At 36.5% G+C, this 21,603-nt stretch overlaps 1 pseudogene; it reads right to left on the bottom strand.

Annotated features, from left to right (window-relative positions):
* Positions 1-19,998: 19,998 nt before the first annotated feature.
* Positions 19,999-20,212, bottom strand: LOC145291737 (U2 spliceosomal RNA; annotated as a pseudogene).
* Positions 20,213-21,603: the final 1,391 nt, after the last annotated feature.

Below are 21,603 nucleotides of genomic sequence, written 5' to 3'. Positions count from 1 at the left end.
GGAAACAAGCTTAGTCTTAGCAGCATTGAATGTGACCATCCATTTTTGTCCACATTCCATTACAGATTGGAGGTCATCCTCCAGTGTTTCTGCCATTTCTTTAGATATGTGTTCATTTGTTTTCCACTCGTGCCTGTTATAGAGAGTGGTATCACTTGCAAATATACCCATCTTCGAAACAATATTATCAGGGAGGTCATTTATAAATATCAGGATAATAAAGGTCCAAGGATAGACCCCTGAGGTACTCCCGCATTTATATCATATTGTTTAGATGTACGACCGTCGAGGACAACTTGGATTTCCTCTTACTTAAGAAGGATTTAATTACATTATGTATTCTTCCAGTGATACCATATGATCTAATTTTCCTGAGAAGACCATCGTGCCATACCCTGTCAAAAGCCTTATATATATCAAAGGCTACCCCTCTACCATCCCCTGTTTAGTCTAGTGAACGGTATATACGTTTAGAGACTACAGTTAAGATATATGCTGTTGAACGGGCTTACCTAAATCCATATTGTTTGTCGGTCAGGAGTTTAGCAGTTGTTAGGTGTTGGAGTAGGGTTTGATTAATTAAGGACTCAAATATTTTGACGAAAAGTCGGAGGAGGCTAATGGGGCGATAATATATATAGCGGGAGTAGGCTAATAGGCGATAATATATACACTTGTGCCCGATATTATTCATACCCCCCCCTTGAAAATTGAGTTTATTAGGTGTAACATTGTAAGAATTTATTGTTTACGTCCATATTGATACATATTCTTAATAAACCTCTTCTGATCATTTTCGTCATTTTAAAATCTCGGGATACTTGTAATAAAAGAAATATACAGCTATTTATAAAATCTGCAATGTTAAAAAATAATTATACCCCCTTATTTTTTCAGTATTAATCGAGTTTCTGACTGTTTGTTTCCTGTTTGATTCTTATTTTGAATGCTTTTATACAACCTTTGATTAATTTCATTTCGTTTTTTGCATTTTTCAGAAATTAAAATGATATCAACTGAAAACCAATAAAAGAATAAAAATTATTAGAATGGGGAAGAAAAAAGAGCTTAGTAATGATCTTAGGACTAAAATTGTGAATTCACATAAGGATGGTTTAGGTTACAAGTCAATTTCCAAGAAATTTGAGGTCCCTACAGCAACATCAAAAAATTCCAGAGCCACCACACAACAAACAACTTGATTGGTAGAGGAAGGAAAAGGAAACTGTCTGCTAGAGCCACCAGGAATATTGTAAGAAGTGTTAATGCAAATCCAACCACCACTACTAAGGACATTTTAGAAAATCTGGAGTCTTCTGGCATAAAAATATCAAGGCAAACATTGCAAAGGACTCTGCATGAAAATGGTCTGAAAGGAAGAAGACCAAGAAGGACTCCATTGCACACCGGAAAACACCTTGCAGCACGTCTAAAGTTTGCTAGGACCCATGTGAATTCTCCAGAGTCCGTTTTCTCAAGTGTTTTGTGGACTGACAAAACAAAAATTGAATTGTTTGGCCATATGGATGCTTCTTACGTTTGGAGGAAGAAAGGAGAAGCTTACAACCCAAAGAACACCATACCCACGGTGAAACATGGTGGTGGTAGCCTAATGTTTTGGGGATCCTTTTCGGCTAGTGGTCCAGGTAGTTTGGTCAAGATAGATGGAACCATGAAGAAGGAGCAATATTTGGAGATACTCCAGAAAAACATTAGACAGGATGCGGAGAAGCTCCATTTAGGACCAAATTGGGTCCTTCAACAGGATAATGATCCAAAACATACTGCCAAAATAGTCAAGAAATGGTTTGAGGATAATCAAATTAATGTTTTGGAATGGCCTAGCCAGAGTCCCGACCTGAACCCTATCGAAAACCTCTGGCACATATTGAAAACTGAGGTTAAAAAGCGGAAACCTAGAAATTTGAGGGATTTGGAGAACTACTGCATTGAAGAATGGTCAAAAATCAGTGTTGATGCTTGTAAAAACCTTATTGATAAATATCCAAAACGGTTACAGGCAGTTATTAAGAATAAAGGGCACGCTATTGACTATTAGTAAGAGAGGTATGAATAATTTTGAACTAGTGCCATTATTGTTTTTCTTTGTATAATGTTTCAAACTTGCATAATTTATTTATTTGTTGAGTTTAAATTAAATGCTTATGCTTGATTTATTGTTTGAAATCCCTTTAATATTGTCTACCTTCTGGTTTGAGCAATATTCTTATAGAAATCTCAAAGATCCGAGGGGTATGAATAATATCGGGCACAAGTGTATCTATATCTATAATATAAAGCTGAATATGTGTGTGTGTGTGTGTGTCTGGTCACGAATAGGCTCCTATATGTTTGACTATTTAAAAAAACTGATTACATATAATGATAGAAGATGTATCGAGACACCGGAATGGGTATGTTTGATCTGGCAGAACGATGGTTCATAAAAATTGTGGGGTCTGCGTTCGCGCCTGGTCCACAAAGTATGGAAATAAAAAATTTAGAAATTAAAAAAAAAAGTTTACAAGTGTTTTTTATATAGATGTACATAAGAATACTTTGATAAGTATGTTTTAACTTAAATAGTGATGGTATAATAAAATTGTGAGGTCTGCATTCGCGGCTGGCCTCCATAGAATAGAAATAGGCACAAACTTTAATAAAGACTTTTCATATCTATCTGCGTAAGTATACTTTGATAATTCTGTTTCAGTTTGAAGAAATATGGTATAATAAAATTATGGAGTGTTCGTTCGCGCCTGACCTCCATAGAATGGAAATATGTCACAAAGTTTAACAATGTTTTTTTAATATAGATTCACAGAATATTGTGATAAGAGTTTCAGTGTGAACAGGTATGGTATAATAAATTATGGGGTTTATGTATTTTATTTTTACTTTCATCATATTTTGCTTTAGTTTTGATACTCCCAAATTCGAAGCTATCTCTTTACAACCCTTTCTTTTCCTATCATACTTTCACAAATCAGAGTCCATTTTCTGTAGGCTGTTTTTGAACCCAGTCAAAGACGGGTACTTTTGCTAGTATATATATATATATATATATATATATATATAGTGACATATAAATGCTTATGTAAAACAAATAAAAAGTATATATAAAGATAGATATACATATAGATAGATAGATAGATAGATAAATAGCTAATTAGATAAATATATAACTAGAACGCTTTAAACACTTGAATTTCATTTCATACACCTTTCCCCCGAATAAACACGTTTTGCTTAGTTTTATCTATGCCTTTACCATTCCATATCGACATATACACGCATGCACGTAAAAATTATTTTTAAAACTCTTTGGCACTTAAGATCAGTCTCATATATCACTAGAATATCCTGAGTTTCCCGGTCAAATTACTATATTTGCGGATGTCAAATTATTAGAAGCCAACAATAACATGCTAGTTTTTTCCAATAAAACTAATAACGTATAGGAAATATGTGATGTAAAGCATAAAGAGTTAACATTAAAGAATATTAATAAAGAAGTCTTAAATAGCAACCCATTCTACATATTCTAGAATAAATACCAAGGCAGTTAGCAATTGGCAAGAAATTAATACAGATGCTGCAAAAACCACTCATCTAAGAGAGAAGAATGTATAAGATTTAGTTGCTATGAGGCAGACTTTACTGGAAGATAAATAAACATATCATAACTAACACTGTCGTACGTTTCTATGGCACACACAATCTGACACTGATTGGTTTAATTCAATCCCAAACAAAGATAGTTGTAAATGGTAGGTTTTAATCTTGTGTCATACATGGACGTTTATTGTGATACCTTGTGATAGGTTCCTGCACGTAATCATTTATGTTATCCTGCAAAACAAAGGAAATGGTGAATAAAAGAAGGTGTTACTTACACAAACGGCCACTCCTCTATTTAGCCTGTCACATGACAGACTTGGGGAAGGAAAAAGCAGGAAAGAAAACTTAATTTTTTTAGATAGGTTCTTTATATACACGTAGTAGTAATTTGCATATGAGGGGAATAGTGGCTATAAGAAGGATGGATTGGAGAAAACAGACAGTAGAGTTTTTGACAGTTGATATAGCCGTTGAGAAATAGTATCGTAAATTACGGTTTAAGTTAAGATGAATAAGTACGAATTTTAACAATTTTATATTTTTATTTATAAGCTATTTCGGCCCTCTTTTATATTATTTTTTTACATATATAACTCTTAACTTCAAGTGCCATAGATAAGTGGCGATTAAGAAATGGACAGATGCGATACTCGCTTCATATTAGTTTGATGGTTTGTTGTCAAATAGGTTAAGAAGGCTGAGCGTATTTGTAAATTGCGCAAAATAAAAAGTCACCAACAGTTATCCTGTTGAGGTTAACACGAAGAACATACGCTGTGTATAAACAGGTCGTCGATGAACCAGACTGGGATGAAATTAACGACAGCCTTTATACAACATTTGGTACAGATTTTTTGTTTCCCTGGTCGCCGGCTAATAAACTATTATCACGCAACGCCTGACGTTTAGTTATTAGCTGTACAGAAATTGTCAATCCCGTTCGGTGTTGCAAACGATTGAATGTTAAGATCGGCCTTTTTGGTATGCTTACTTAAAGATATTAGTAAGATACGATATGGTGGATGACAATTCTCTCAAGCAAATGATGGGCGATTGACTAGAACATGTAGGAACGACCCTGCCCGGGGAGAGTAACATGTATCCGGACATGAATTGAATGCATAAGCTGATGCGAATTCTTTGGCAACAAGTGTGATGTGGGAACGATTTGTTACTGTTTTAGAAGATGCGTGCTTATTTCGTCTTAAAAAATGATGCTTAGCATATCAATTTGGCGGAACTTGATGCAATGCAAAAAGGGTTTAATCTTGCACTCCAGTTGAAGGCCAACGCCGTGCATCTTCACACTGACTCATTACGCATGTCGCACTGGTTGACCAACACTGACTATAAAGACACCAGTTGTGATTAATGCCGCAAGTGAGATGTTGGGGCGAAGGAGATTAGAGATAGTGTAACGTGGCTGTTACGTTTGAACCGAGTCGATTACAGTTCAAACCTCTCTCGGACCACCACGCCGTCCAGCACTGTCGAAAAGGAACAAACAAGCAAACAAACAAACAAACAAACAAACAAAAATAAATTCTTTATGTTTTAGCAAAAGGCATTTATTGCCATTACTTTCCAAAAATGCCTCTCCTTATTTTGTCTACCTGTTCATTTCGTCTGTCATAGGATTAACAAAACCCCGCCGTCTCGACACCAGCTTTAAATTTCTAACGTTGCCATGGCGAGTCCATCTCACCTGGTGAGCGTTTTTCTTTCGGCTCAAACCTCACGCTAACATTAGCCAGCCATTTCTCGCCTTTGACTTTAGACGTCCATTTTCCGGCCGCGAACTTTGCTTCTCTCGACCACGTGATGTCCTTTTTTTCTTCTTTATTTTTTTTATTTTTATTTTATTTTTTGCATATGTGCCTTTTTGGCTACTACTGCTAATATCTTCGCAATCCAGCGATCTTACAGCTCCTGATATTTTCCCACGCGCTATTACAACAGTAGAGCGTCTAGTTGTGTAATACAGCTTGCAGGTTGACATTACTAGAGCATCATCGGAGCAGAATAAATCTGATAAGTTGACTCAAGTGCTAAAGATGGGGATAGATTTAATAAGGTCAACATCTAATCCTCACCAATTGACATGCGCAGAAGTAATTGATCAATTGACACCTGATCTACTCCACGTAATCTATATATAAAAGTGAGAATGTGTGTGCGAAGACAATTCTCAACCTATATACTCAACGAATTTTTGATCTACTGACTTGAAATTTGGTATATAGAGTATTCAGACATGTGGAAAAATTTTTTAATCGGTTTTCATCCACAAAAATGGACTGTTAAAAGGTCAAAATTGAAAAATTGGTACTTGGGGGGGGGAGTCATCGAATTTTTATCTGTTTGTGTTTTCATCTGTCCGTGTTTCATGAATGCGCATGCGTGAATCGTTCATATGACAGATTCATTATGTTAAGAAAAAGTAGGGTTGAAAACACTTTTAAAGATCGCGTCAAGCTTTCTGATTGTTATCGTACTTGACTCATTATCTTTAGGTTTTGGTTTCGATCTCAACTCGACTTTTTTTTTGCTTACAAGAATTGAACTGTTTAGAAAAAAAAACATGATACTCACATACAGATGCCTCAGTTTCTTTCCCTTTTTTACTTCACTTTTTAAAGGAATTCAACGTTACGTTTAATACCCACGGTATTTCTGTCCATAAGAAACAAGAAATCTGCATTAATTGAAATATTATGCGTATTTTACGACCGGGCAATGCTGGACAGCCCGCTAGTACATAAAAATGTGGACATCCTGGATGCGCATAGTTTGTCCAAAGAATGCGTTTCTGCAACTGCGCGAAGAGTGTCAACTAATTGATCCGGCGATGACCGAGTGTCAAAAAAGGAAAGCTCGATGTGGGGGTGGGGGCTGGTGTCGGACAGACATGCATGTAACGCATTATGATGCCAAACATTTTTAATCATAACAGATTATGATTTTGATCAGAACAGATTATGGCCCAAAGCTCTAGAATTAAAAGTCATGTTCTGTATAAGTCGCAGACTTTATAATTTTGCAAGAAAAGAACAAAAGATCTTTCTCGTGTTGACACGAAAAAAATATGTGCTGGAATGCTAAGAGATTCAATATTTTTATGCAGCAGCTCTGGTTTCTGATTGGTTACTAGCAGAACGTGGCCCCATTTGATTGGTCAGTTCCTGTCGCAGTGTCTATAGGTAGAACCTTCCCACTTTCTGTGATCATACCCTCCTAGTATATCAAAAATATTGCTAGAAAAGTGTTTTATGATCTGGCGTCTGTTGACACGGTAGGATGCATCGATCATGTGCCAATTAAGATCCGTCTTTATTGAATGTGGTCCCTCACTCAAAATCTTGTCTGATAATGCTTCTACATTTCGATGTCAACAATCTGAGGAATTCACAAACGCATAGAGATGTTCCTTTGAACGATACATTCACACAACTATTGCATTGTAACATTTTAACGTTAAGAAATGCTCACAAGTCGTCGTTTACGTTAACGTAACTTTTGCACGTGTATGCTCTTGCTAGTTCAAGAACAGAAATAAACAAAGCAGTCTTTTTATGCATATGTGTGCAGAGTGTTTATTCGTGCCGCTGTTTCTTTCATAGTCGCTTCTTTCGTCGTTCATTATTAGCTGTGATCTCCTCAGAGTTGTTGACCATTAGCCCCATCTGTTTAGCTAGCCGAAAAAAAATTACTCGTGGATAAAAACACAATGCGTTTCAAATGTTTTATTTACAGAGATTACTCATTGGGGAGAGACCCTATGGTTAATTAACTAATTAATTATTTACTTAATTTTCTTAACTGAGTTTTAATGAAGGTGATGCACGGGCAGACTCTTGAGGCAACATTCACTTAGATTTTTACATTGTTGGATGCATCTAGTTTACATCAAGGGATTGACGAAAAACTCCCCGTTTTTTCCTTGAACACGTGACGACCTTTCCATCTTCATATTGTTTTCTTTAATTTCTAGTTTTGTCTAAGGACCTAACCGTTGAACTTCGCTTCAATAACCCACCCGCAACTGTCTATTTCTGTTTGCAGTCTGATTATCTTGACATGTACTAGTGTGACCCTCGCCAAAATTCATACAAGTTAACTCGATCGTTACTTACCAACGCAGGGTCCCAATATATAACAGATGAGAGAACAGAGACGTTGTAGATCTTTTAGAAAACTTCATGGTCTTCTCACACTCAAGTCATTGATGAAATGGAAACTATAACATTTGTTGTATTGTCAATGCTCTTATAAAAAGAAAATTTAGTGTTGCTTCATTGAAATCTGGATCTGTTATTACACGGCTCATCGTTCAAACTCCTCGGCTTACAACATGAGTTGAAACAAATACATTGAGAACATTGCCAAGCCTGCTGTAAAAAAGGCGGACTCATTCTTACCATGCTGGAAAATTACTCACACCCGGAGTATCCTCTATCGATACAAAACCACCATTCTCCCATGCATAGAGTATTATTGACACATCTATAGCTAATCTTTCATTTTAAGACAGGGCCCAATAAACAGTTTCCAATCTAATATGTCCTGAACTATCATCCAAGCTCCAAGCTCTTTCCCATTGCTACAATTTTGTATCCTTGTACTCAATGAACTCACGGCACTTATCCATCTTTGACATGCATACTCCCAAGCAACCCAACAAGCAGAAAAATCCCACTTGTGGATGTCGGACAGCCTTCTGCTCTAATAGGTTCTTCTCTCGGACAGCTTGACTTTAGAATTTTCTACCTGTTTCCTGCTTCTTCGACTGTACTGACATGTAGAAGATTAAATGTAATGTGAACAGAGATCTCAGGAGTTAACCCCTGTTAGATATGGTTCAAAATAATAGTCCCTTACGACCCCGTGGCAATATGCCTTGTTTGACGATGAACAAGAGTAAATCCATATTACGTATACTCAACAGAAAAGATGAACGCCATTAACTTCAAATTCTGAATGTCAGTGAGAAAGAAGGTGGCAAAACGCCAATTTAATGCATAAGGAAAATGAGAAATTGATACGTTGCAATCTATTTTACGAAAACTGAAAACATGCAGCAAGTTAAAAAAATTAATGACTGCAGTTAAAGCAATAATAAAAATGATTCATAACAATAGAAGTTACAAATATTCAAATCGCTTTCGTTTTTACTGATTATCAAATGAAAATCGGTGTAAAACGATTTCTATAAAACAAACCAATTAATTACTTTTCTCTTTCTTATCAAAATTAAACCCTTTCATCAATAATAAGTAACAAGATTTGATACATTAACAATTAATTAAGTAAATATATTTGACTTATTTAACAAAGTAACCGCCAATTTAATTGATATTTGTTAATTATCTAGCTGCTATTATGTCTTTTTTGCATTTTTATTTCTTAATTACATGAACTTATAAAATCCAAAGTACAATTTTCAATTCTTAAATTAAATAATTAAACAACTAAATAAAAAAGACATTACAAACTACAAATTCCAATTCTTAAGTGAATAACTGTAAACTAGAGTTCTGCTTCCACTGGAACACGCTGCAATGCTTACCTCTGCTCTGCACCTGCTGCTGTTCTACTTCTTCTAATCTTTCTACCGGCTTCCTTTGCGCTCATGGTGTCATCATTATTTAAAGTTGAATACTTTTAAGTTTTAATGTAGAAACATTATAATTAGTCCATTTCCAGGACACAAGCAGTTCCTCGTAGATCCCTACACATTACCACACGTACTAAAAGCCACTCACCCTCCACCGTTGAAGGCGGTGTTCTTAAATATTTTGAAGCCAGTTTATTCAGGACTGGTGAAGTCTTCTGTGTCTTTTTCCACCACTGAAAATAGTGATAAAGCTACATAATGATCAAGTTCTTTTGGGCCCTTTGAGTTTAGATTGTACTTTTTGCGTTGTATGAGAAACAAGAATATGATTGATGAAAAATGCTTTGGATTTTTTTTAAAAATTACATTTTCACCCCAAACAAGGCATATTGCCACTTTGGTGTAGGGACTACTATAGGGGCAACAACTACTGAGGCACTATGTTGGGATTTGGGCAGCAAGATGTCGGTTCACGTTACACTTGAACTTCTGCATGTCAGTACAGTTGGGGAAACAGGGACCTGGAATGGAATTCCAGAGTCTAGCGGTTCTGGGGAAGAAACTACTGGAGTAGAAAGATCTTTTACATCTAGGGATCTCTACTGTATGGGGGTGGGATTTAGCTGCCTGTCGGGTTTGTCGATGGTGTCTACGTCGTAGGGGCACAAGTGTCTGCAGTTCGTCAGAGCATTCACCATTAAAATACTTGTAGAACAAGCAGAGGGATGCAACATTTCGTCGATGGGACAGAGGCTGAAGCTTAGATTCCAGTTCAGGGCCTATAAGATTGGCGACTCTCTTTTGAACCTTGTCTAGGAGCGAGAGACTAGCAGCAGATGCACCAGCCCAAATGTGACAACAATACTCCATACATGGGCGAATGGTGGCCTTATAGCGGTACAGGATACTTTCAGGTGTCAGTAGTTGTCTAGCACGGTAGAGAGAGCCTACCTTTTTCGCAGCGGTTCTGGATGTGTTTTCAATATAATTGTTCCAACTCATGTTTCCTGTGAACGTTAGGCCAAGCAGTTTGAAAGATGTACTCTCAGACAGGGAGTCACTGGCCATTGCTATTGGTGGCAGAGAAGGTTTTTTTTGTAATTATTGAAGGAAACCAATTTAGTCTTGGCAGCATTGAATGTGACCATCCATTTATGTCCCCATTCCACTACAGATTGGAGGTCATCCACTAGTGTTTTTTCCATTTCTTTAGTTATGTGTTCATTTGTTTTCCTGTCATGCCTGTTATAGAGTGTGGTGTTATCAGCATATATACCCATTTCAGAGGCAGTTTTGTCGGGGAGGTCATTAATTAATATTAGGAACAATAGAGGTCCAAGGATAGACCCCTGAGGCACTCCCGCATTTATATCATACTGTTTAGATGTACGACCGTCGAGGACAACCTGGATTTTTCTCTTATCTAAGAAGGATTTAATTATGTTAAGTATTCTACCAGTGATACCGTATGATTTAATTTTCCTGAGTAGACCCTCATGCCATACCCTCTCAAAAGCCTTAGATATATCTAGAGCTACCGCTCTGCCCTCCCCCGCTTTGTCTAGTAAATGGTATATACGTTCAGAGATTACAGTGAGGATGTCAGCTGTAGAAAGGGCTTGTCTAAATCCATATTGTTTGTCAGTCAGAAGTTTAGCGTCTGTAAGGTGCCGGACTAGAGCATGATTAATTATGGTCTCAAATATTTTGGCGAAAAGTGGGAGGAGGCTAATGAGACGATAATTTGATGGCTCAGTTCTTTCGCCAGAATTCTTGAATACTGGAACGACAGAAGCAGTTTTCCAACAGCCCGGAAAGCATGCTTCATTAAGGCATTTGTTGTAGAGTTTGGAGAGAACAGGAGCTACTTCGGCTGAGCACTTTTTTAATAACACGGCTGGGATGAGATCAGATCCACATGCTTTTGAAGAGCCAAGGTTTTTTATGATAGCGTGTACCTGAGCAGGGGTGATTTTAGTGTCCAGTGTGGAGTTCGAGGCAAACCGGCTGGCAAGCATATTAGCCTTGTCGGTTGCTGAGGAGACAACCTCGTGATTGTTGGTTAGTGGAGGAATTGTTGATTGCCCATTATTTACTACACTGTTGTAGATTTTCCAGAAGTCACGATTTCCTAATTGTTGTGCTTCGATTCGTATTTTAGTGGTTTTAGTAAATTCTCTCTTAGCTTTCGCTATTTCTTTCTTAACGTATCTTCTAGCTTCTATATACTTCTGTTTGTTTGAACTGGACTTATGTCGATCAAATATGCGGTATGCATGCTGCCTTTGAGCAATGGCAGTTGCGCAAGTCGAAGTAAACCATTGGGGAGAGTGGCATGCTTTGAATAAAATAAAATACGCATCAAGCTTGAAAGCCAAATTACAACGCAATTGTACGAAAATAAACAAAAAATTTACTTGTTTGAAATTTATAATTTAAATATATTTCGGGGTTAAACTCCATCCTCAGTATTTTTTTGCTGTTTTTCTGCTTATTTCTTTCCATGTTGTAAAGTTGGAGAAAGAAAAGCCAGTAGTAAGATCTGCGTGTTGTCGCTCGGCGGTTGTATTTTTGAAATGTCGGAAACGGTGTGTTGACGAGATTAACGTCAGGGGTGTGAGTTCCATTATAGAAGCGTTGATTTAATTTGAATAAAATAAAATATGCATGAAGTGTGATTGAAAGTCAAATTACAACGCAATTTTATGAAACTAAACAAACATCTTATTTGTATGGAATTTATAAATTAAATATATTTCGGAGTCAAACTTCATCCTCAGTATTTTGTTTGTTTCTTTTCTTCTTCTTCTTCTTCTTCTTCTTCTTCTTGTTAGCAGTACGCCATGTTTGTTATTTAAAAATACGATGCGTATTTCTTTGGTGAATTTTCACTGGAAAACTAAAAAGGGAGTTAAATTATCTTTGTTTACAATATAATAAAATTAATATTAGTACCATTAATGAAAAACAAAATTTACTGATTAATCGGCATTAGAAAACCTGTTAATCGACCGTTTTTTTAATTTTTATATTAAAGCACCAAACATTTAAGTAAAGATGAAATATACTTATTTAACTGAACGCATCTGAATTACTTTGCGGTTCTTTAATTTTAATGAAATATTTTTTTTCATGAAATATTAAAACTAATACAGTATTCCTCATCATGTCATATGAATCCGAACATTCTTATGTTGGCATTGGTGTTCGAGATATTTTCTTGTCTAAGTTCTTTCTAGAAAGACATAGTGTATTTACGGAAGGGGCTACGTGAAGATTGCCAATATCCTATGTTAAAGTGAATTCGATCTTGGAACGCGCAGGTCATCAGTCTGCGTCGTCAAACACCTGACCATTGTAGTGTCCCAATGTAGCATTGAAAACCATTCGTAGATGTGTTGCAGCATAGCCTACCATTGTGTCCAACTTGAGCTTAGTCGATATATATATATATATACTAGCATTCCAGCCCGGCGTTGCCCGGGTGTTTTGATGTGTATGTTGAGCAAAAAATTTAAAAAAAGTAGTAGTAGGAAGGCAGGCTCGAACCCGTACCGCGAAGGAGGAAAAGAATGCGGAAAAAATTTACGTCTTTGCATTTACGACCACCGTCAAACCTAAAGTGCCTCGCGTTTAAATTAAGGCTAAACAATCGAAAGGAGAGAATAACTTTAAAAAATATCGGCGAAAAAAAGCGACCCTCCCCTGTAAAAAAGTGCCTAGTAAAAGGTGAAGATATTAATGTTTTTAGCCAATTTTTCGATATTTGTCGAACTTCCAAACGATTCTGATCTTGGAAAAATCCGTCGCCTTTGTCAAAAGTTTTAGGCACACATGCAAACATACATACAAACATACATACGTACATTTATATATTGGTAACTGAAATTTTTCGACCCAAATCGATGAAAAAGCTTTCCCTATCTCTGAATACTCTTTATGTAAAATTTCAAATGTTTAGACCAGAAATTGTCTGAGTAATTTGGTAGAGACCGCAGAGGTCAATTTTTTTTAACTTTGACCCCTATTATGACCCCTTAACATTTATTGTTTGGGGCTCAAATCAAGTAATTAAGTTAGATCCATGTCCAAGGAACCTATATCTAAAATTTCAAGTGTTTAGACCCCAAATTGTCAAATCGTTGAACTTTGACCCCTTAACAGCAAAATTTCTGGATGAAAACCTATCACATAGATTTTCCCAAATCTCAGTACTCTGTATATCAAATTTCGAGTCTGAAGACTTAAAATTGACAGAGTTACTGCGTAGGGAAATGTACACAGACACACAGACAGACAGACACACCGACACGTTCACTTTTATAGATATACTGGCATGGGTGCCCGGCGTTGCCCGGGTATTTGGAGGTGTATGCTGAGGTATAAAAGGTCAATTTTTTTTAAATTTGACCTCTATTATGACCCCTTAACATTTATTGTTTTGGGCTCACACCAAATTATTAAGTTAGATCCATGTCCAAGGAACCTATATCTAAAATTTCAAGTGTTTAGACCCAAAATTGTCGGCGGAGTTTGGTAAAGTTCTCAAAGGTCAAATCGTTTAACTTTGACCCCTTAACAGCCAAATTTCTGGCCGAAACCAGATCACATAGATTTTCCCAAATCTCAGTACTCTGTATATCAAATTTCGAGTCTGTAGACTCAATATTGACTGAGTTATTGCGTAGGGAAATGTACACAGACACACAGACAGAAAGACAGACACACACACCCAGACACATAGACACGTTCACTTTTATAGATATACTAGCATGGGTGCCCGGCGTTGCCCGGGTGTTTTGAGGTGTATGCTGAGACAAAAACAAAAAAAAACGGTCAATTTTTTTAACTTTGACGCCTACTCTGACCTCTTAATATTTATTGTTTTAGGCTCAAATAATGTTATTAAGTTAGATCCATGTCCAAGGAACCTATATCTAAAATTTCAAGTGTTTAGACTCAAAATTGTCGGAGGAGTTTGGTAGAGTTCTCAAAGGTCAAATCGTTGAACGTTAACCTCTTTACAGCCAAATTTCTGACCGAAACCCGATCACATAGATTTTCTCAAATCTCAGTAGCCTGTATATCAAATTTCGAGTCTGTAGACTGAAAATTGATAGAGTTATTGCGAAGGAAAATGTATACAGACAGACAGAGAGACACACAGACACGTTCACTTTTATAGATATACTAGCATTTCAGCCCGGCTTTGCCCGGGTGTTTTGAGGTGTACGCTTAGCAAAACAAAAAAAAGTCATTTTTTTTTAATTTGACCCCTATTATGACCCCTTAAAATTTATAGTTTCCGGCTCAAATCACTTTATTAAGTTAGATCCATATTCAAGGAACCTATATCTAAAATTTCAAGTGTCTAGACCCAAAATTGTCGGAGGAGTTTGGTAGAGTTCTTAAAGGTCAAATCGTTGAAATTTGACCCCTTAACAGCCAAATTTCTGGCTGACACCCGTCACATCGATTTTTCCAAATCTCAGTACCCGGTATTTCAAATTTCGAGTCTATAGACTAAAAATTGACAGAGTTATTGCGTAGGGAAATGTACACAGACAGACAGACAGACAGACACGTTCACTTTTATAGATATATAGATAAATAGATATAGAAGATAAAACGGAATTTGTTTTGAGGTGAAGGTCACACAATCTATATTAAACTGTATAAGTGAATCGTAGATAAGGATTTCTATTGTTCACGAGTAGACGTGACTTTGTAATAGAAAAAAGGTGACGTCATACATGAAGAGATGTTCCTATTTACTTGCCTCTTCACGAGGGCAGATTTAGTTTTTAATGTGGGGAAAATCCAGCTCCCCCAAAAAGGGCACTCTGAATAGGAACAAAAATAAAAATTGTCTCAGTCATGAAAGATGTCTTCTCCACTAACCGAGGACAGAAAGCGTGAAGTGCAGTATCAGAACAGATACTACACTGTGATCTTAGGCGATCTTATTTAAGTCGATTTATGTTCCCATACGGACATATAAAATATAGTCTATCTCTCTTTATCTTTATCGATTCGCATCTTTTTATCTCTATTTCTTTTACAAATCACATTCTGATTTTTTGAGATAAGGATTGGTTATTTGTATTATTTGCATTCATCAGTTCTGATGCCGCGTGTAAATTTTCATAACGTTTCGGTCGATGTAACCTCTGGCCTTCTTCAGATATATCTTGTTGATTAAAGCGTTCCGTCTGCCCTTTTCGCAAATGATGCTGTAAGTTTAGTTTTCCCTCACAGTTACCATCTAATAGAACTCGAAACTAGTGATGCACTAGGTGTGTCAGAACCTGATCTTAAGAATGCGTAAAAAAATATTGAATAATTCGACCCCCTGTCTTTCCAAGCTTATGACTACTCGAAAAATGTAATTCAACCTCTATTTTTTTTTTTTCAATTAAAGGAGTAAGGACCAAGATTTCATTAACAAAAAACAACAAAAAATACGTGTTTTTTTTTTTGTTTTTAAGGTTTTAAACCTCGGACTTCACAGGTCAATTTCTAAAAACACTTCTTTTTTATTGTTTTAAATTTGGATATATTATTTATTGATCTTTTATTTTCAATATATAAAACTTTGGTGAGTAAATTAATTATTTACTTTTTAATGGACATTTCAAAATGGGGGCGTGAATTTAAAAAAATGTCTAAAATATTATATTCGGTTTATTGGAAAGAAAAATATCGTAAAAATTGAATCAATAGAACAATTTTGATAGATTTTTAAAGTTTAAAAATTGAAAAATACTGAACTCGTAAAATTCAATTTTTTTTTTTACACAGTGATCACCACTTATCAAGGCCCAGAAGCCACTCAGGGATAAGGGTTAGTGCAAGTAAATTACGTTAGTGTAGAGATTTGATGAAGTGTTTACTTAAGGGGGCGGTTCATTAGGAATTTGTTAACATTGGACTTGAAGCAAATTGATATCATTACTATTTTAAAAATATTTCTATTACTTTTTAAACAACTTTAATAGTTTATTTTGGAAGTATAATCCATAAAGAAAATAAACAACCCACTTTTAGAATAGAAATTACGAGTTTTTTTTAATATTTTAATCGCAGTTTTGTGTTAGGGGTGTCAAAAATTCTGATACCCCTAGTGATGCACTGATACGCAAGCTTGCCGATTACCGATTGCCGCTTAATCGGTCAATTAACAGGTTTTCTAAGACCAATTTATTAGCAAATTTTCCTGTCATAAATGGAACTCATATTAATTTAACTATATGGTAAACGAAAACAAATTAGATCTCCTTTTTGCAGGCCAGAGAAAATTCCTACTACACAATGCGACACGATTGAGCGTGTAAATATCTCCACTGGACTATCCGCAACAAAAAACCGTGCAGCAGCAAGTTCTGGGTACATATACAGTGATGATCATATTTATTGGCACGGTAAAATAAAAGTTAAATTTTTTTCTAATAAATTCTAAAAAAGGGATTAAATTAAAGAAAATAACAAAGTATATTATGTATTTTTAACTGGCCTTTCCGATGCAGCAATCGGATTTTAGAAAAAATAAATAACAAAGGAACAACAAACATAATTGCAAAAAACCCTTGTTCAAAATTATTGGCACGGCTTTGTTTTTCTTTTAGTATCAGTATAATATCAATCAATTTCCGGTTTACGTGCTTTCTGAACTTTTTTATAGCCATATTATGCTTGTTTAACGCTAATTCAGTGAATAATTTTTTTCAGATAATTTTTAGATAGCGATTTATTTAAACTATTATAAGTGACTAAATTATAATTTTCAATCGCCATGGTTAAAACTAAGGAACACAGCGAAGACGCCAGGAAGCTTGTTGTAGCATGCCATACCAATGGGGAGGGCTATGATAAGATTTCAAAGAAGCTAAACCTTCCCAAATCCACTGTTAGAGCCATAATAAACAAGTTCAAATCGCAAGGCCACGTTATGAGTTTAGAGGGTAGAGGGAGAAAAAGGATTCTTTCCCCAAGAGATGAACGGAAAATTGTTCGACAAGTAAAACAAAACCCAAGGATCTCTGTTGGGGAGATTGTTGATGAACAGAGCACCTCTGGAGTGAATGTATCTCGACATACAGTTGGTAGAGTTTTGAAGAGAGCTGGTTTAAAAGCATGTCGTCCGAGAAAGACTCCCTTATTGAAGCCTATGCACCTGAAAGCAAGGCTAGCCTTCGCAAAACGTCATATTGATAAAGATGTTGCATTCTGGAAACGTGTTCTATGGACTGACGAAACGAAAATAGAGTTATTTGGCCATAATAAAGTGTCTTATATTTACAGAAAACCTGGCGAAGCTTTCCTGCCTAAGAACACCATACCCACAGTGAAGCACGGTGGAGGCAGTTTGATGTTTTGGGGATCCTTTGCTGCCTCTGGACCAGGGCGACTTGTTAAGGTCACAGGTAGCATAAAAAAGGAAGATTATGTTAAAATATTGGATGAAAACCTGAAAGACTCTGCTAAAGAGCTCTCACTTGGTCGTCGTTGGTGGTTCATGCAAGATAATGACCCAAAGCATTCGGCTAAACTGACTAAGAAATGGCTTGAGGACAATCATATTAATGTTTTGGAGTGGCCATCACAAAGCCCAGACCTTAATCCAATTGAAAATTTATGGAGAACATTAAAATTGAGGGTAATGCAAAGGAAGCCTAAGAATCTTATTCAATTGGAGGATTATTGTCAGGAAGAGTGGGCTAAAATTGCTACTGAAGAGTGCAACAACTTGGTTGTAAACTATGAAAAGCGACTGAGGAAGGTAATCAAGGCCAAAGGCTATACAATTGATTATTAAATAAATCGTGCCAATAATTTTGAACAAGGGTTTTTTGCAATTATGTTTGTTGTTCCTTTGTTATTTATTTTTTCTAAAATCCGATTGCTGCATCGGAAAGGCCAGTTAAAAATACATAATATACTTTGTTATTTTCTTTAATTTAATCCCTTTTTTAGAATTTATTAGACAAAATTTAACTTTTATTTTACCGTGCCAATAAATATGATCATCACTGTATACAAGAACTGTAAGAAGTTTATCACGCGTCATAGATTATGACCACCCACTTACTAGAACGACGTACATAGAAACAGAGCAGTTTAAGTGGGCATAGTTTTATGGGATAGGACGGAGAAAGCAGAAATACTAGTTTAAGTCAGCATAAACAGAGTTGAAAAGGAAAAAGTTAACTGAATACCAAGGTACAATACACGAAGAAAGTTGAACTGTTGGAGGATTTAAATAATCCCCGCAATCATAGTATGCACCAGACACATAAAACAATATTAATCGAATATACCCGGTCAAACAAGTGCAAGAGAAATCCAAATTCGAATATACCTAGTCAAACAATTGCCTTTAAAGGAACCGTTAGAATCTTTAAAAAGGTCTCTCGGTTAACGTCATTGAAAAATGGAATGAACGTATAGTTTCTAATAGAATCCGTTGTTATCACGTTGACACACTAGTTCTCGTTAGATCAACGAAGTTAAGCAACGTTGAGTTTGCTCGGTACCAGATTGATGACTATTTGGGAATACCAGGCGCTGTATGTATGAGGGCGTCGACACTTCCGTGCTAGAGCTGCAAAAACCGAACGTCGTCATCTCCTTTCAAAGCGATATATATATATATATATATATATATATATATATGGGTAACGTTTGTGAATTTCATAGTCTCACGAAAATTCCTCCTTCGGTGGAAGCCTAGGGTAAATGCTACTTCGGTTCGGTATCTTGTAGAGTGCCTTATCACAAATACAACAAAGAGAAAGGAAAATTGAAAAAAAGAAAGAAATTATCCGGTTTGTTTTTATCTATTTCTTATCTTGAATAAGGACATCTCTCAAGTATTAACTCCCTTTTTTTAGGGGGAGGAGGGTTAGCGTAGTATATGTTCGTTCGTAATGGTACCTTCTTCCTAGGTATTACCCCTCTCTTTTTTTTGGAGGAGAATAGTATCTGCTCTTTTTTCATGACACCATTCTTTCAGACATTGTTTTTTTTTCATTTGGATGATAGCATAGAATACGTTCGTTATGGCGCCACCCTTCCAGGCATTACCACCTCCTTTGAGGACAGTATTATATGTTCATTCACAATGATCCTCCCGGTCTTAACGAAAGTGTGCTAGACTCTATTTTTACAGAAAATTCGTTGAAGTCACATAAACTTTAAAACTTTTTTCCCAATTCGCGCAAAACACAACTCTTTATTTTTCTACTCTTGAACAATGTCATTTTACATTTGCACAACGCTAATTTTTCTTTTGCAATTTAATTTGCACGACAAGTGATTTTGATGTTGCATGAGGACCGATATGTTTCTTGACTTAGAATTCGCGCCTTTCTGTGTTATATTAACAAGGCCGATAGCCATTAGTCGCGTGCTCTCGTGTAATGAATGAATGCGTGAATGTAGGATTGAAATGAAATTCTTAAAGATAAATTAAAATGACCGAAAAATTAGCTGAAATGACTTAAATAAATAAAAAGTAAATGACTTAGAATGACTTTAATGAGCTTAAGGATTAATTGAATGATATTAAGAATGACTTGAATGCTTAAAAAATAACTGGAATCCTTCAAAAACAACTTGAATGATCTGGAGAATGACTTGAATGGCTTTGAGACTGACTGATTGTTAAGTGGGTGATCATTTTACATTACAGAAAAGTGATTCCCACTTTATATCACAAAGTTACAAACATAAGTACAGCATGTAGTAAGAACAGATGGTATTTATTTGCTCCCCCACTGAGCAAATTAGGCACAAGGCCGTTTTTAATGTGAGGTAAAAACCAGCTCCCCTAAAAGGGGTCACTCTGGTTACCAAAAATAATAATTGTCCCAGTATAGAGGGTTTCCCCTCCATTGACTGGTACAATTTATCTTAAGTGCAGCATCTGTCGGAACAGATACTACACTTTGATCTTGGCCAAAAGGCCAAGAAAAAGGTATTTATTTGCTCCCCAACCGAGCAAATTAGGCACAAGGCCGATTTTTAATGTGAGGAATGAAGGAGAAATGGGGTCAAACTCCCCGGTAAGTAGGGGAGCTGAATAGTGAAAATTGGTATGAAGGGTTGCCCCTACATTGACCAAGGTCTTATACGTGGGGTTGGTATTTATTTGCTCCCCCACTGAGCAAATTAGGCACAAGGCCGATTTTTAATGTGGAGAGATTGGGAAATGGAGACCAGCTCCCCGGGAAGTAGGGGAGCTGGATAGTGACAATTGGTATGAAGGGTTGCCCCTACATTGACCAAGGTCTTATATGTGGGGTTGGTATTTATTTGTTCCCCCACTGGCAAAATAGGCACAAGGCCGATTTTTAATATGAGGAGTGAAGGGGAAATGGGGACCAACTCCCCGGGGAGCAGAGGAGCTGGATAGTGACAATTAGTATAAAGGGTTTCCCCGTCATTGACCAAGGTCTTATATGTGGGGTTGGTATTTATTTGTTCCCCAACGAGCAAATTAGGCACAAGGCCGATTTTTAATGTAAGGAGTGAAGGAGAAATGGGGACCAACACCCCGGGGAGTAGGTATTTATTTGCTCCCCCACCGAGCAAATTAGGCACAAGGTCGATTTTTAAAGTGAGGAGTGAAGGGGAGATGGGGACCAACTCCCCGGAGAGCAGGGGAGCTGGATAGTGACAATTGGTATGAAGGGTTGCCCCCACATTGACCAAGGTCTTATATGTGGGATTGCCCCCACATATGGTCTTTGCTTGCAGTATCTGCCTGAATAGATACTACATTTTGATGTTGGCCAAAAGACCAAGAAAAGCTTAAAAAGCTAAGAACAACATCTAGTAACAACAGACCTTTGATTTTAACCAAAAAGGCCAAGCACAAAAGTGTTATGGACAGACCGACAGACCGACCGACCGTCAGACCGACCGACGACCGACCGACCGACAATCTGACCGTGTGACTTACTTAGTCGCTTGCACGCGACTAAGTATTCGTGTATTCATCCCATTTTTTGTTAACGTGTTTTACGTTTTGTTGGCTTTACTATTTGTATAATTAATCTTATTGTTAACCAATGTTCCCATTGTCTTTCTTTTACGGCCTTGTGTATCGCTGATACAATCAAATCACATGTCACATGTCGATAATAAAAATAGTCTTGCAATGCCTTATAAATTAGATATTATAATAACATTTAAAAATTTATTACACCATATGGTTACATCATAAGCTTACAACCTTTTTAAAAATGACTAGCATTTCAGCTCGGCGTTTCCCGGGTGTTTGGCGGTGTATGTTAAACAAAACAAAGTCAATTTTTTTTACTTTGACCTCTATTATGACCCCTTAATATTTATCGTTTTCGGCTCAA

Source organism: Euprymna scolopes, chromosome 12, assembly GCF_053919585.1.
Source record: "Euprymna scolopes isolate OS-2025 chromosome 12, ASM5391958v1, whole genome shotgun sequence".
NCBI classification, from domain to species: Eukaryota; Metazoa; Mollusca; class Cephalopoda; order Sepiida; family Sepiolidae; genus Euprymna; species Euprymna scolopes.
This window is presented reverse-complemented; position numbering and strand designations above follow the sequence as displayed.